This window comes from Lipotes vexillifer, unplaced genomic scaffold, assembly GCF_000442215.2.
Source record: "Lipotes vexillifer unplaced genomic scaffold, Lipotes_vexillifer_v1.1 scaffold306, whole genome shotgun sequence".
Taxonomy (NCBI): Eukaryota; Metazoa; Chordata; class Mammalia; order Artiodactyla; family Lipotidae; genus Lipotes; species Lipotes vexillifer.
In genome coordinates this window covers 1,188,579-1,203,397 of record NW_006789814.1, presented here as the reverse complement: position 1 = coordinate 1,203,397, position 14,819 = coordinate 1,188,579, and positions in this window count along the sequence as shown.

Here is a 14,819-nt window from a genome sequence, read left to right as displayed (position 1 = left end):
AAAGAGTGGAGGGAGGGAGAAAAGGTGGGTACAGATTTTTAGACCATCCTTTTATTTTCTGAACATCAAAGTTTCTGAGTTGGAAAATTTGGAAAACACAGCAAAGCACCAAGAAGAAACTAGCTCAGACTCACTCCACCCAGAGATAAGCATTGCTCACTCTTTGATGAACCCCATTTTTTGTTCTTTGAACATATTTGAGATTATAGTGGATATATAACATTTTAAGAATGTACAGCATCTCTTGGTGAGCTTGTTAAAAATACAGATTTTTTGCCCTGGCCCTATCCCAAGTCTACTGAGTCAGGACTTGTAGGGCTGGGGTCCTGATGTCTGTATTTTTAACTAGATCCCAGGGATGCTGATACAGACCCGAGTTTAAGAATCATTCTTGGCATTCTATATCTGCTCTTTACTATTATGTTGTAAACATGTCCCTTCACTGTTAGGAGGTCTTTTCAATCACTTATATGAGCATGCATTATTTATATTATCCAAATGATATTTTTAAAAAAATCTTTTAAAGGCCAGCCTGCCTCATAATCCTGGTTAATAACTTGTGTTAGAGGATCTAGGTAGAGGTGGACACCTAGCAGGGGCTGAGGGAACATTTGTGGAATCTCAAAGAGACAAGTTGGACCCACATATTAGGAAATGGAGTGAAGTGGATACTGCCCCAGAGACTCTCACACATTTTGGGGACAGAGTGAGTTGGTGAAATTGCATTGGGTGGTGATATCTACTGAAATTAAAAATACACTTAGCCATTGACCCAGCAATTCCACGACTAGGAATTGGTTTCCTATGGATATTCTGACATCAATCAAAGACAGATGATCTAAAGAGCTCATTGAAGCATCACTTGTAATAACAAATGATCGGGCATAACATAAATATCATCAGATGACCTGGAAATCAACAAGTCATGGGGTGCTGGGCAGCCATGAAAAGAATGTAACAGTTCGTCATGTGGTGTTATTCGGAGATGTCCAAAATGCCTTATGAACTGGGAAAAATTGTGTGTATGTGGTTTTCTTTTTTTTCGTTACACCAGGTCTTAGTTGCAGCACTCGGGCTCCTTAGTTGCGGCAGGCAGGCTCCTGTGTATATGTTTTTAAAAATTGGAGACAATAACATTTGCACATTTGTGTATGCATAAGACATTTCTGGAAGGACACACAAGAAACTTAAAATAGCCATGGCTTGGGAGGAGGTGGCCTCAGAGGTCTGGCGTTAAAGGGGGATCTACTTTTTGTCGTATATCTTCCTGTGCTGTTTGACAATTTTACCATGTGGCTGTATTATCTGCTTGATTCAAAAAAATTACAGGGAACTGTATTCAATATCTTGTAATAACTTATAATGGAAATGAATCTGAAAAAGAATATATATATAACTGAGTCACTTTGCTGTGCACTTGAAGCTAACACAACACTGTAAACCAACTACACTTCAATAAAAAAATAAAAATGATTAATACTTAAAAAAATACTAGCAATAAAGGAATGAATGCATGAATGAATAAATGTTGATGAAACACTACCTGGGGTGGGAAGCCAGAGTTTTGGAGCGTGCGCTGCTGCTGGTCCCAGCATGGAATTCCCAGGTCATCCTAATGGGTCTTGACACCTCCTCCTAATTAAAGTGGGTGAGCAAGCGGTGTCTGCTGGGTCGCGCTGCATCTGTCACCAGCCCCCATTGCAGGGGGCGGTTTGCGTGATGAGTGTAGAAGGCAGAGCCCCTGCCCTGCCAACTCAGAAGCACAGGTCCAATCCGGAAGTTTCCAGATCAGCTCCCAGATCACTTGGCTTCTTCCCGCCACCTCCATGTAGCCCACTTGTCCTTTCAAACTCTTGACTCCTCCTCCTGGTTTAGGAAGTCGCTCCCATGCCTTGAAGCCGGCCCCGTGTCCAGTCTAATGTGGTGGTTATAGGTATAAGCACAGAGGGCAGAGACAGCAGGGTTTAAGGCCTGCTTCCACCACTTACTGTATGACTTTGGGAAAGTGACCCAGCTTCTCTGAGCCTTCCTTTCCTCATCTGTAAGATGGCATTAATACTAGTACCTATCTGAGTTCCCTGGTGGCCTAGTGGTTAGGATTCGGTGCTTTCACTGCCATGGCCCGGGTTCAATCCCTGATCAGGGAACTGAGATTCTGCTAGCCACTAGGCATGGCCAAAAAAAAGAAAAAAATTATAATATCCATCTGTCTTAAGGGGCTGTAAGTATTAAATGAGATAATCTCTAATAAGAGCTCACCAAATATCAACTATTTATTTCACTAACAAACATTTATCAAGCACCCTAGCCTGTGCCAAATCCTTTGCTAAGAACCGGGGATTAAAACAATTTTTAAGGTGAAATGCTCTTTGCTCACAGTTTAACAGGAACAGGGTCATACATAATTTTTAATAGCTTTTTTTTTTTAAATGCTTCCAGATTTATCTTCTTTAATTTTGATTACAATCCTATGAGGTAGCTCTGATTATTCATGTTTTATGGATGAGGAAATGAAGGTTCAGAGAGAACCCGAGCAGTGGGCTGGGATGGAGAGGAGGCTTCTGGGAAAAGCACCGCTGCGTTTCTCCCCTGCTCCCTCACTGCTACCACATTTTGCTTCTAACACCAGATGTGTGGGTTTTTCACATATCAGGCAATTCTCTGCAACACCAGCTAGGTATGCTACAATCCACTTCTGACACTACTCAGAGTTAGTGCAGACCCTACAGGTTAAAGGATCCATCCCACACGACTGTCCCCAACAACTTCAGACAACGATCAAAAGTAGTACGTCCCCAGGTTACCCACAAAGTCTGTCTGACTTGGCTGCAAATAGGAGGTTCCCATGACCCCTTCCTTGGGTTCCATCATTTGCTAGAATAGTTCACAAAACTCAAACAACAGGTCACAGGTGGCATCACAGGAACACAGCTCGTCTGCAGGCTAAGAGATGCTGCAGTGTGTAGGGGCCAGGTACACATGACCCTATGATCTCGCAAAGCTTCCTCTCTGCCTGGACCAAGTTCCGAGTCATGGGCTCTTCGGAGTGGGAGGGCTGCTGAGGGCATTGGCTTGGTAGTCAGGCACCCAGCTGTTTGTTTCCCCTTGGCCAGTCCTCCAATTCTCTTCTGAAAAAACGGTGCAATACTTTTGGGCTGCAAGTAACAGAATGCCTGGCTAAAAGTGGCCCAAACAACAAAGCCATTTATTCTGTCCTTGAATGAGCAGCCTGGGGGTAGGTGGTTCCAAAGTGCTTCATTCAGCCCTTTGACGATATCCACATGGACTCTGGGGTAATTTCCGTGCAATTTTTGTTTTGTTTTGTTTTACCTCCCTCCGAGGATTGCACAAACGCCACAACCTCATGATGCCCAAAAGCGGGCAGGGAGGGAGGGTTTCCCTTGGAACACATCCTTCCTTTTAACCAAGGAGGAAACTCTATTATATCCTCCAGTTGGATTGACTCCTTTATCATTATGTAATGACCTTCTTTATCTCCTATTACAATCTTTATCTTAAAGTTTATCTTGTCTGATATAAATATCACTACATGAGCTCTCTTTTGGTTTCCATTTGTTTGGAATATCATTTTCCATTTCTTAGCTTTCAGCCTGTGTGTGTCTTTAGGTTTGAAGTGAGTGTCTTGTAGGCAGCAAATAGATGTCTTGTTGTTTTTTGTTGTTTTTTTTTCCAGTACACAGGCCTCTCACTGTTGTGGCCTCTCCCGTTACGGAGCACAGGCTCCGGACGCACAGGCTCAGCGGCCATAGCTCACGGGCCTAGCCGCTCTGCAGCATGTGGGATCTTCCCAGACCGGGGCACGAACCCGTGTCCCCTACATCGGCAGGCAGACGCTCAACCACTGCGCCACCAGGGAAGCCCGCCTCAACCATTTTTGCTGCAAACATTTCACCACATAACTAAATGGCCATCAGGCAATTTTGCCACCAAAGATAAAATAACTGGTTGACAGTGTGTTTTGACAGTTTGGTTTTCAACTGGTTGAAATATTTTAGCACTTCGTCCATCAGTGACGTTATTGATGGCGTTATTGAGCTGACTGATGATGAGGATTTGCCCAAGAGTTGGTTTCTTATTTTGAAATACACACATCAAAGGAGAAAGAGGCCGAGGGCCTTTGAAGGACCAGAGTTGAACCCGCATGTCCCACAGAACTATGGAATGTCTATTGATGAATATATGACCATACGCCAAGAACACAAACAGTGTAGAAGGTTTTTGTGTTGCATTACAAATATGCATCCTAGTATTGGGAAACTGATACTTCTCAATGAAGGAAGAAATTTTAGCAAAAATGCATGATGCTGCATAAGGAAGCAAATCAACAAGCAAAAAAAAAAAAGCATAATATTATGAACAAAAGACTTGGAAGACAGCTGCTTTGGTACAACCCACAAAATAAAATCAGTTTTTTTGCACACTACTGCCATGAATCCACGCACATTTTAAATGTATTCAAATATTTTGCAGTTCATGATAAAGTCTTTTTAATTTTGTTAATCATTTCTCATGTTTCATCATGTCCTCTTTAATGTCCCTCTTTTATTTTTCAGTATTTTATCTTTTACAGCAAAATTGCCTTACGGCCAATTGGTTACTTGGCAAAAATGTTTATGGAAAAATTGCTGCAGCAAAGGTGTCTATGGCAAAGATGCTTATGGCCAAAGCACCTAGAACACACATGCCCGTGCCTGGACCAATCACTGGGTGCTGCCCGCCTCATCAAATGCCACTATCCCCATGGTGTTCCTTGCATGACATGGTTCCCTCCTGCTATAGGACCTCCACATGTAACAGTCCCTGTGTTTGGAGTGGTCTCCCCTGTTAATACCAATGCACCCTTCATATCACAATTAAGTTTTTCAAGGAATTTACTGAACCTCTCTATGCCTCACTTTCCTCCTCAGTAAAATACATTCCCATTATTTGCTTACCTGTGGGGAGGCTGTGCTCAGCTGGGTGGTTCTTCAGCTGCTCTCATCTGGTCTCATGTAGTTACAGTGCAATGGTGGCTATGGTGGTTCTGACAAGATGACCTCACATGCGTGTGTGGTGCCTTGGAGGGGACAGCTGCAGGGCTGGCACTTTTCTCTCTCTCCTCATGTGGTCCTTTTCATATGACTTGGGCTTCTTTACATGGTGGCTGGATCCCACCACACACACAAGTGCCAGGTTTTCTGGAGGCTTGGATCCAGAACTGGCATGCTGTTACTTCTGCCATATTTCACGTGGTTAAAATGAGTCACAGGACCACCCCTGGTAGGAGTAAATGTCTGGCACGGGTGTGAGAGGGGAGATGATGGGAAGAGTGCCTCTTACTGGCCATTGCTAGACTAGATTTTCTTACAGGGTCTTCCTCACTCTAACATTCCAGAATTATACATTCTTCCCTAAACCTTCAGTAGAACTTAGTGCCCACTTAATGATCTAACTCACGACGCAATGGAAATATTTGTCTCTGGTCTCTGTGTTCCTTTTAAAACCTTGTACCGTCTACTTCTTTCCTGATAAATGTAGAGACTATTGACTAGAGGGATTAACTTTAAAGCATTTACCCACATCTACGTGCATTTGTCCTGAAACTAATGATTTCAGGCTTGTGAGATGTGAGTCACCTTCTCTTCTTCTCTGGAAAGACACTGAAAAGCCACCTCTTGAGAGGCAGGGGGTCATCACCAATGGGAAAGGGAAGGACCCCTTCTGTTTAATGTGTGGATAGAAGTGGGATGCTGGAAATAGCTTTTTAATATGTGACTGCAGAGGTGGGACAGACTGTCACAGGCTTCAGCTGTCTTGGAGAGGAAGCCAAAGGTGCCACTGTGGGGAAGGGAAGCAGGGTGTGGAGCAGCATTCCTCCCCAGAGCACCAGGAAGGCTGACAGCTCTCCCCCAGTGTCCCTGCCGGGAATGGAGGTATGGGTCATGGTGCTGACCCCGGCTGCCATTTCTGACAGCTTTATAATTACACCATCTGTTCGTTAAATTACTGGTAACCTTTTGATCCTCTCACTGGGGAGCCTGTGTGTTTTTGATGTGTCTTTTATCTTAGTCTGATAGGCTAATCATCATTTTCTTTTTTTTCCCTCTCTTATCTTCTTTACCCTGGATTCTCAGGGCCCACCTGGCTTCTCTTTCCTTCTGCTTTTTCCTATTGTTTTTTTTTTTTTTTCTGGTACGTGGGCTTCTCACTGTTGTGGCCTCTCCCGTTGCGGAGCACAGGCTCCGGACGCTCAGGCCCAGCAGCCATGGCTCACGGGCCCAGCCGCTCTGTGGCATGTGGGATCTTCCCGGACTGGGGCACGAACCCGTGTGCCCTGCATCTGCAGGCGGACTCTCAACCACTGCGCCACCAGGGAAGCCCTGCTTTTTCCTACTGTTGAATTACCTTGAATAAGCCTCATCACCTCTCTGAAGTCAGTTTCCCAATAATGAAATAAAATATTTTGATTGGATCATAAGAATTGGTGACATAGAACATCTGACTCGGCCTGCCATGTCTCTGTCCAAGTCCTCATCCTCTGTCATAGGTGGGACCATTGTCCGAACATCCCCAGATGGCATCCCCACGGGCATTTGAGCCCCCCCGAATCCAGTCTCCACCTGAGCCAGAGTGATCTTTTGAAACTGCAAATTGGATCATTTCACTCTCCCACACCATCCTCATACTTTCCAAGACCAACCTCCCTAACGTGTTCTCCGAGGCCCCACGTGGCCCAGCATCTGCCCACCTCTCCTACCTATTCCATGTCACTTCCTCTCTGTCCTCCAGCCACCCCAGCCTTTCAGGTCCCCTATCCTAGAACAGGGTTCTCAAACGTGGCTGCACATTACAATCAATATGGAAAGTTAAAAAAAAAAATCCCGATGCCCAGGTTTCACTTCCAAAGACAGTTTACAGTCTTTGGAGGTACATTCTTGGCATCAGTATTTTTAACATCTCCTCAGATGACTCCAGTGAGCAGCCAAGATGGATAATGAATGGTCTGGGGCACCTTGTTTCCTTTCTCCGTTTCTCTTACTAATCATCTCCTGCCATCCCAGAGGCCATTGTCAAAGTGCCATCCCTGACCCCCACCAATGTCTGAGTTAGACCTCATGTCATTCCTTTCACAAAACCAGGGTCTGTACTTTCAGAGCACACACCTCAGTTTTCAACTGTATATTCATTAGTGTGATATTTGATTACTGTCACCACGACTGTGGTGGCCAGCCTCCAAGATGGCCCCCAATACTCTCAACTTCCTGGTATTCACACCTTGTGGGGTCTATTCCCACAAGGTACCAGGATTGGATTCTGTGACCAATAGCATATGGCAGAAGTGATGGTAGGCCACCTTCAAGATTAGGTTTTAAAAGACTAAGGCTTCCCTCTTGGGGATTCTCTTTCTCTTGGGTCACTTACTTAGGGGGGTGCCAGCCACCCTGTCAAAAGGACCCTCCAGACAGCCTATGGAGAGACCTGTGTGTTGAGGACTAGGGCCTCTGACCAACAGCCAGCAAAAAGTTGAGGCCTGGTGCTTCCCTGGTGGTGCAGTGGTTAAGAATCCTCCTGCCAATGCAGGGGACATAGGTTCGAGCCCTCCTCTGGGAAGATCCCACATGCCACGGAGTAGCTAAGTCCATGCACCACAGCTACTGAGCCTGCGCTCTACAGCCCATGAGCCACAGCTACTGAAGCCCGCGTGCCACAGCTACTGAAGCCCACGTGCCTAGAGCCCGGGCTCCGCAACAAGAGAAACCACTGCAATGAGAAGCCCACGCACCACAACCAAGAATAGCCCCCACTTGCCGCAACTAGAGAAAGCCCATGCGTAGCAACGAATACCCAGCACAGACAAAAGTTAAAAAAAAAATAAATAAATTTGTAAAAAAAAAGTTGAGGCCTGCCAAGAGCCACATGAGTGAGTTTGGAAGCAGATTCCGCAGCTTTCAGATAACTGCTGTCCCAGACAACAGCTTGACAACAACCTCATGACAGACTGAGCCAGACCACTCAGCAGGGGACTTCCCTGGTGGTCCAGTGGTTAAGAATCCACCTTCCAATGCAGGGGACAAGGTTTCAATCCCTGGACGGGGAGCTAAGATCCCACATGCCATGGGGCAACTAAGCCCACATGCCACAACTACTGAGCCCACGCACTCCAGAGCCTGTGCACCACAACTGGAGATGAGCCCACATGCCACAAGTAGAAAGAAGCCTGCACACCGCAATGAAGAGCCCACGTGCAGCAACAAAAAGATCCCATGTGCCGCAACTAAGACCCGATGCAGCCCAAAATAAAATAAATAAATATTAAAAGAAGAAAAAGAACCACTCAGCAGAGCTGCTCCTATATCCCCAACCTTCAGAAAATGTGAGATAATAAATGTTTATTGCTTTGAACTGGTAAGTTTTGGGGTGATTTGTTACACAGCAGTAAATTACTAACACATTCTGATAGTTCTGTGAGCATGGAGACCATGGCTGTGACTACTCACCACTCTATCTCAAGTCTGTAGGAAGGCTCAACAAATATTTTTTGGAATTTTTCAATCAACAAATGCTTCTTGAGCACCTACTCTGGGCAAGTGCTGGTCTAGGCAAAGGAGATACAGTGGAGAAGGGGTCAGTGTCCTGTCCTCAGGGAATTTACATTCCAGGGGGATTTGATGAATAGGAAGGGAAAACAGTTGGAGCAAGGGTGGGAAAGTTTGGAACACAGAGATGTGTGGTAGGGTAGAGGGAATTCAGTCATGAGCAAAGGGGTTTGCGGCTTCTCAGGCCCATGGATGGGCCTCAGGGAGGCCATGAACCCATTAGTCTTGTGTGTAAAATGATGTGCAGATGTGCCTTGGAAGATGGAGGGATTCTACATGGCATCAAATTCTCAAAAGGAAGGCTAAGAACAACTGGCCTAGATGAATGTTACAGGTGAGTGCTGTGGACTGAATGTTTGTGTCTCCCCCACCCTTGCAAATCCCTATGTTGAAGTCATAACCCCCAAGGTGATGGTATTTGATGATGGGGCCATTGGGAGGTGATTAGATCACTAGGGTGGAGCCCTCATGATTGGGATTAGTGCCCTTATAAAGAGATAGGAGAGAGCCTGCTTCCTCTCTCTGCTCTCTGCCATGTGAGGACACAACGAAAAGGTAGCCATCCACAAACTAGCAAGCGGTCCCTCATCAGACACCAGACCTGCCAGCACCTTGATCTTAGACTTTCCAGCCTCCAGAACTATGAGAACGAAACGTCTGTTGTTTAAGCCACCCAGTCAGTGTTAATTGGTTACAGCAGCCAAAACTAAGACAGTGAGGCAGGTGGTGACCTTCCAGTGCAGCCAGTTCCTATTCTTGTTGTGGGCAGAAGAACAGAATGGGGAGAAAACTGGACTTTAAATATTTGCTCTGACATCTACCTTCTGCCGACTCTGGACAAGTTATCATCTAAAGCCTCGGTTTCTGCACCTGTAAGCTGAGTATAAGAGCAATGGCTTCATAGGGTTATGAAAATGAAATAGGATGTGTATGTAAAGTCAGAGCCCAGAGCCTGCTGTCCAGCAAATGCTTTCTGACAGCTGTTAAGTTCCTTAATGGGGTGAAAGAGATTTGGGTTCTGATACCTTTTTTCTCAATATTTTTAAATGAAAAATTTTCAAATATATCTTCTTTATCCATTCATCTGTCGATGGACATTTAGGTTGTTTCCATGTCCTGGCTATTGTAAATAGTGCTGCAATGAATATTAATCAGCCATAAAAAGAAATGAAAATGGGTCATTTGTAGAGACGTGGATGGATCTAGAGTCTGTCATACAGGGTGAAGTAAGTCAGAAAGAGAAAAGCAAATACCATATATTAGTGCATATATGTGGAATCTAGAAAAATGGTACAGATGAACCTATCTGCAGGGCAGGAATACAAAGGCAGACATAGAGAATGGACGTGTGGACCTGGGGGGTAGAGGAGGGTGGGATGAACTGGGAGATTAGCATTGACATAAATACACTACCATGTGTAAAATAGATAGCTAGTGGGAACCTGCTGTATAGCACAGGGAACTCAGCTCAGTGCTCTGTGATGACCTAGATGGGGGGGATGGAGGGTGAGGTCCAAGAGGGAGGGCGTGTGGGTATGTGTATGGCTGATTCACTTCGCTGTGCGGCAGAAACTAACACAACATTATAAAGCAATTATACTCCAATAAAAAAATTTTTCAAATATAATGAAATGTTGTAAAGGCTTTGCAGTGAACATGAATATACCCATCACCTAGGTTCTACCATTAAAGTTTTGCTGTATTTGCTTTATCACATATCTATCCACCGCTGTCTAGCAGACAGTGTTGTTGCCAGACTGATGTTCTCAGACTGTAGTTAACTTTGTTAAAAATCCTTACTCCTTCAAAACTCAATGGAACCCTGCCACTGGAGAATTCAAATGAGTCCCCTGCTCTTTTTCCTTTTCAAAGAAAAGCACATTGTGAAATTTATCAGTATCAATTACTATTTGTATATGCTCTAATCCTTTAGGTATTGAACGGGTTTCCTTTCTGCTGGGTTCAATTTCATGACAATAAATGGTACCCAGGGGCACAATGATTGCATTGGTGGTTTGATCCGAATTTCTGATGCTTGGCAAAATTCACCCCAAAGCAGACAATTGGTGTTAGAGCCCTTGAAGGACCCAACCTGAGCCAAGATCAGGTGAGGTGTGCAGGACAGAGAAGCAGAGATGAGCTCCTAATTTCTAGTTCTCCAGGATCTGGTGTTATCACCTTCAGAAAAACACATCATGCACTGAAAGGGTGTTACAATTACCAGCCCTGTTGGGGAGATGATGCTGAACTGTCTACACAACATCAAAAAGCTTGTTTTCTTCAATGACAATTAGAGCATCTCCATAGGAGAGCTAGTTCATAAAGACGCTCCCTATGACACTGCTCCCTGCACACAAACAAGCCAGATGGGAAACTGCGACCAGGAGGGCAGAGGCCGCCACTAATTAGTCGTGACATCAGCATTTAGACTTTGCTGGCCAATTACGTCGGGAGAAGTGAATAAAGCTAATGAAACTTTCTTTTCATCTGCGCCAGGAGCTGCAGTGTCACCATAGGTGAGTGGGGTTGGCCCAGAAACCCCCTCTGCTGGAGATCTTTGGGGGAATGTGTGACCTTATTGCTAGAATTTGTTGGAGAGAGAAAAAAATACCTAACTAAATCAAACAGTTAAATGGATAAACTTGGTTCCATGTGTCAGAGGAGACATAATTTTAGCATGGAAAGAATTTGCTTTCCAAGCTGACTCCAAGATAAGCAGAAGGACTTGCACGTCCGAGGACAGGCTGGGGTCCTCTTTGGTAACACGGTCCTCCTTCCACTGCAGGGGGCTGGAGGCTTGCCCCCCTGCCAGCCCCTGGAGGACCACTTTGAGACCTGGGACAGTGCAGGGGTCATGGGTTCCGGAAACACACGGCTGGGTTTTGGTTCCCAGCTCTGCCACTTATGAGCTGTGTGATCTTGGGCAAGTTCCTTAATGTTTCTGTGCTTTCATTTCCTTTTCTGTAAAATGGGGATAATAAAAGTACTTACTTTAGTAGGGCTGTTTCCAGCATTCAGTGAGCTCAGGCACATGAAGCGATTAGAAGAGTGTTAGAAGAGTGATGGGCCATTTAGCTGGTGTCCCCCTGCCTCGGTTCCCCCCTCCCCTACTGACCAGAGGGCACTTTCTTTTTTCCTTTCGAGGCTGAATTGTAAAAACACCGACTGCTGCTCTGCTAGTCATTGCACTTGCCTCCCCTCTGCCCTTCCCTAATGCCATGCCCATCCTCACTGCCTGTTGTAATGATCACCAACGATGTTATCCTGGGAATTCAGGAATATAAATCTATTTTTATTTTATTTATTATTACTTTTAAAATTTATTTATTTTATTGGTTTATTTTTGGCTGCGTTGGGTCTTTGTTGCTGTGCACGGGCCATCTCTACTTGCAGTGAGAGGGGGCTACTGTTCGTTGCTGTGCGCAGGCTTCTCATTGCGGTGGCTTCTCTCGTTGCAGAGCACAGGCTCTAGGCGCGTGGGCTTCAGTAGTTGTGGCTCAAGTGCTCTAGAGCGCAGGCTCAGTAGTTGTGGCACGCAGGCTTAGTTGCTCCACGGCATGTGGGATCCTCCCGGACCAGGGATTGGACCCGTGTCCCCTGCATTGGCAGGCGGATTCTTAACCACTGTGCCACCAGGGAAGCCCCTATAAATCTATTTTTAAGCAGCCAATCTAGGAGGCTTAGCACAGGAGGTGCTGGGGTGGTGTGGGCCCTTCGTGATGCACTACCGGGCTCTATGCTGGGGTCGGGGTGGGGAGTCAAACTGTGAAGTTTGATGATGATTAGCATGGTTACTCTCTACAGGCACACACTCTGCATCTAACAGGCTAACACATTAAAGAATAAGCTCATTTCATCTTTATGGGGAAGGTACTATATTGTACCCATTTTAAAGATAAAGAAACTGAGTTCCCCAAACAGGACCTTACCTGCCCAAGGCCACAGAGAGTGAGTGGCAGAGCCAGGACTCAAGCCCAGATGCGCTGACTCTGTCCCATTAACACGTTTTCCTCCCTGGCCTGGAAAGACATACTGGAGGCAGGGAGATGGGCTGAAAGGCTGTAGCAATGGTTCAGTGACCTGGATGGAAGCCGCGGCTATGGGGATGCCATTCACTGAATGCCCACTATGTGCCTGCCACGAGCTTGACGTGCATTGTTTCACTTAATCCTCATCCACATACCATTATTATCCTACAGATAAGGATGTGAAGGTTTGCAGGGGCTTAAAACACCCAAAGTTGGGCAACCACTAGTGGCCCAGATGGGATTTGGGTTCAGAGTCTGCCTTCGGGGCTGTCAACCACTGCGCCGAGGATCTGGGGGGGCACTGGGGTGTTGGGAGTCATGAGAGATTGGACACAGGGCAGATGGAGAGGGAGAAGCTGGGTTCCTGTTTCACGGCAGAGGGTGGAGTGTGTGTGGGGGTGTTGGCGCTTGTCAAAACAGGGAACAACAGAAGAGAAAGTGATTTCAGAAAGGAAATGGATTCAGTTCTGGAGATGGCGTGCCTGAGCCCTCTCTGGGTCTCTGTTATGCTGTCCGCTTGGCATTTGGAGGATGTGACTCATGGGCTTAGAAGTCATCTCATCTTAGAAATGGCTTATGTGGGAATTGTCATCACAAAAGTGGCAATTGATGCTATTGGTGCTTATGCTTCCCAAGGACAGAAGGGAGCAGAGAGGGCTGCCCGGCATGCAGGAAACATCAATATTTAAATTGTCTCACTGCTCTCCATTCAGCGGCCAACAAGAGGCAGTCCTGTCCCCAGGGGCTCATGATCTTTTCTGACAAATAAGAGAGACCAGCAAGGTGCAGATCTACATGGTAAGTACCGTACAATGTCATTTACATGGCTTTTCAGGTAATCTGTGACAGCGAAAATAGGTGGTTTAGGGATACAGTGTTCCAGTTTGGTAGTTTCCACAAAAAGCAAATCCAGTCTTTCGAAGACATTCTATAAGAGATGAAATGGATGAATTTCTCCATGAAATCTTGAAAGAACATCTTCAGAGCCCAAGGGGAGACTTTGATAGGCCCGGGAACAAGCAACACCCTTAATGTGCTCTTCTTCAATGTCTAAAACACATCCCATAGGATCTACCCAGGGCAGAGATGCTGTGAAAGCCAGATGGTCACCAGTCTATGCAGACGGTGGTCTTTGCCTGACAAGACAGAGAGGCGAACTGAGCATAAATCCAGAAAGTCTCACCTCTTCACAATGAAGCACAAGCACAGAGCACCTCTGAGAAACGTATTCTCGGGACACAGAATATGCCTGTCAACCAAACAACCAACCAGTCGATCAAACAACCAGCCAACCAACCAACCCCAAGGCTCCTCCACTCTTAGGGTCACCACCCGCTCCATCCTCCTCCCTCCTGTCTCATGGCCAAGGCTGTGCTCCTCTTCCAATGAATATCCCTGTTCCATCAGTAATTTCCTTTCCCATGTCCGTTTTCACGCTCCTTCTCTTGATTGCTGCTTCCTCTGTTAACATGGTCAACTCACACTTTCTCCACTTTGCTCTCAGTCTACTCCCCTCCCGAGGTCCCTGGAAAAACTGGTCTTTGTGGATTCCCTTTTCTTTCTCACTATTCATTTTTTCAGCAACTTGTGGTGTGGCATCCATGTACTCAGTGAGGTGAGTGTTCATAGTCACCAACGGTCCTTATCCTCCCTGTATTTTTTGTGATCAGCGATGGCTGTTGGGTTGTATTGTTGGCATTTCTGGTTCTGGCCAAGGGGACCTATGGAGAATCTGTTGAGGGTCTCCGGGAGATACTTTCCTCTTAGATAGAAAAAAGTAACTCTGTAGGTAAAGACCCACCCCACCAGCCCCGTCTTCCTGTCTTTGAACACAGCTCTATAAGGATGTGATGCTTGGAGCTGGGCAGCCACCTTGTCAATAGGAGTCACGATGGCGTCCTCGACATACAGACCTGACATGTTGAGCTGATGGAACATCTCAAAACCACCGACTTCAGTTCCCTTTTAATGCTGAATAGTATCCCATCGTAGGAATGTACCACATTTTACTCATTCATTCAGTTATTGATGGACATTTGGGTTGTTTCTAGTTTGGGGCTATTATTACAAATAAGCTGCTATGGACAAATTTTTGGTGGAAATAGCCTACATTTTTCCTGGGTCAATACCTAGGAGTGGAACTGCTGGGTCATATGGTGGACTTTCATTTTTAAGAAATTGTCAAACTCTTTTC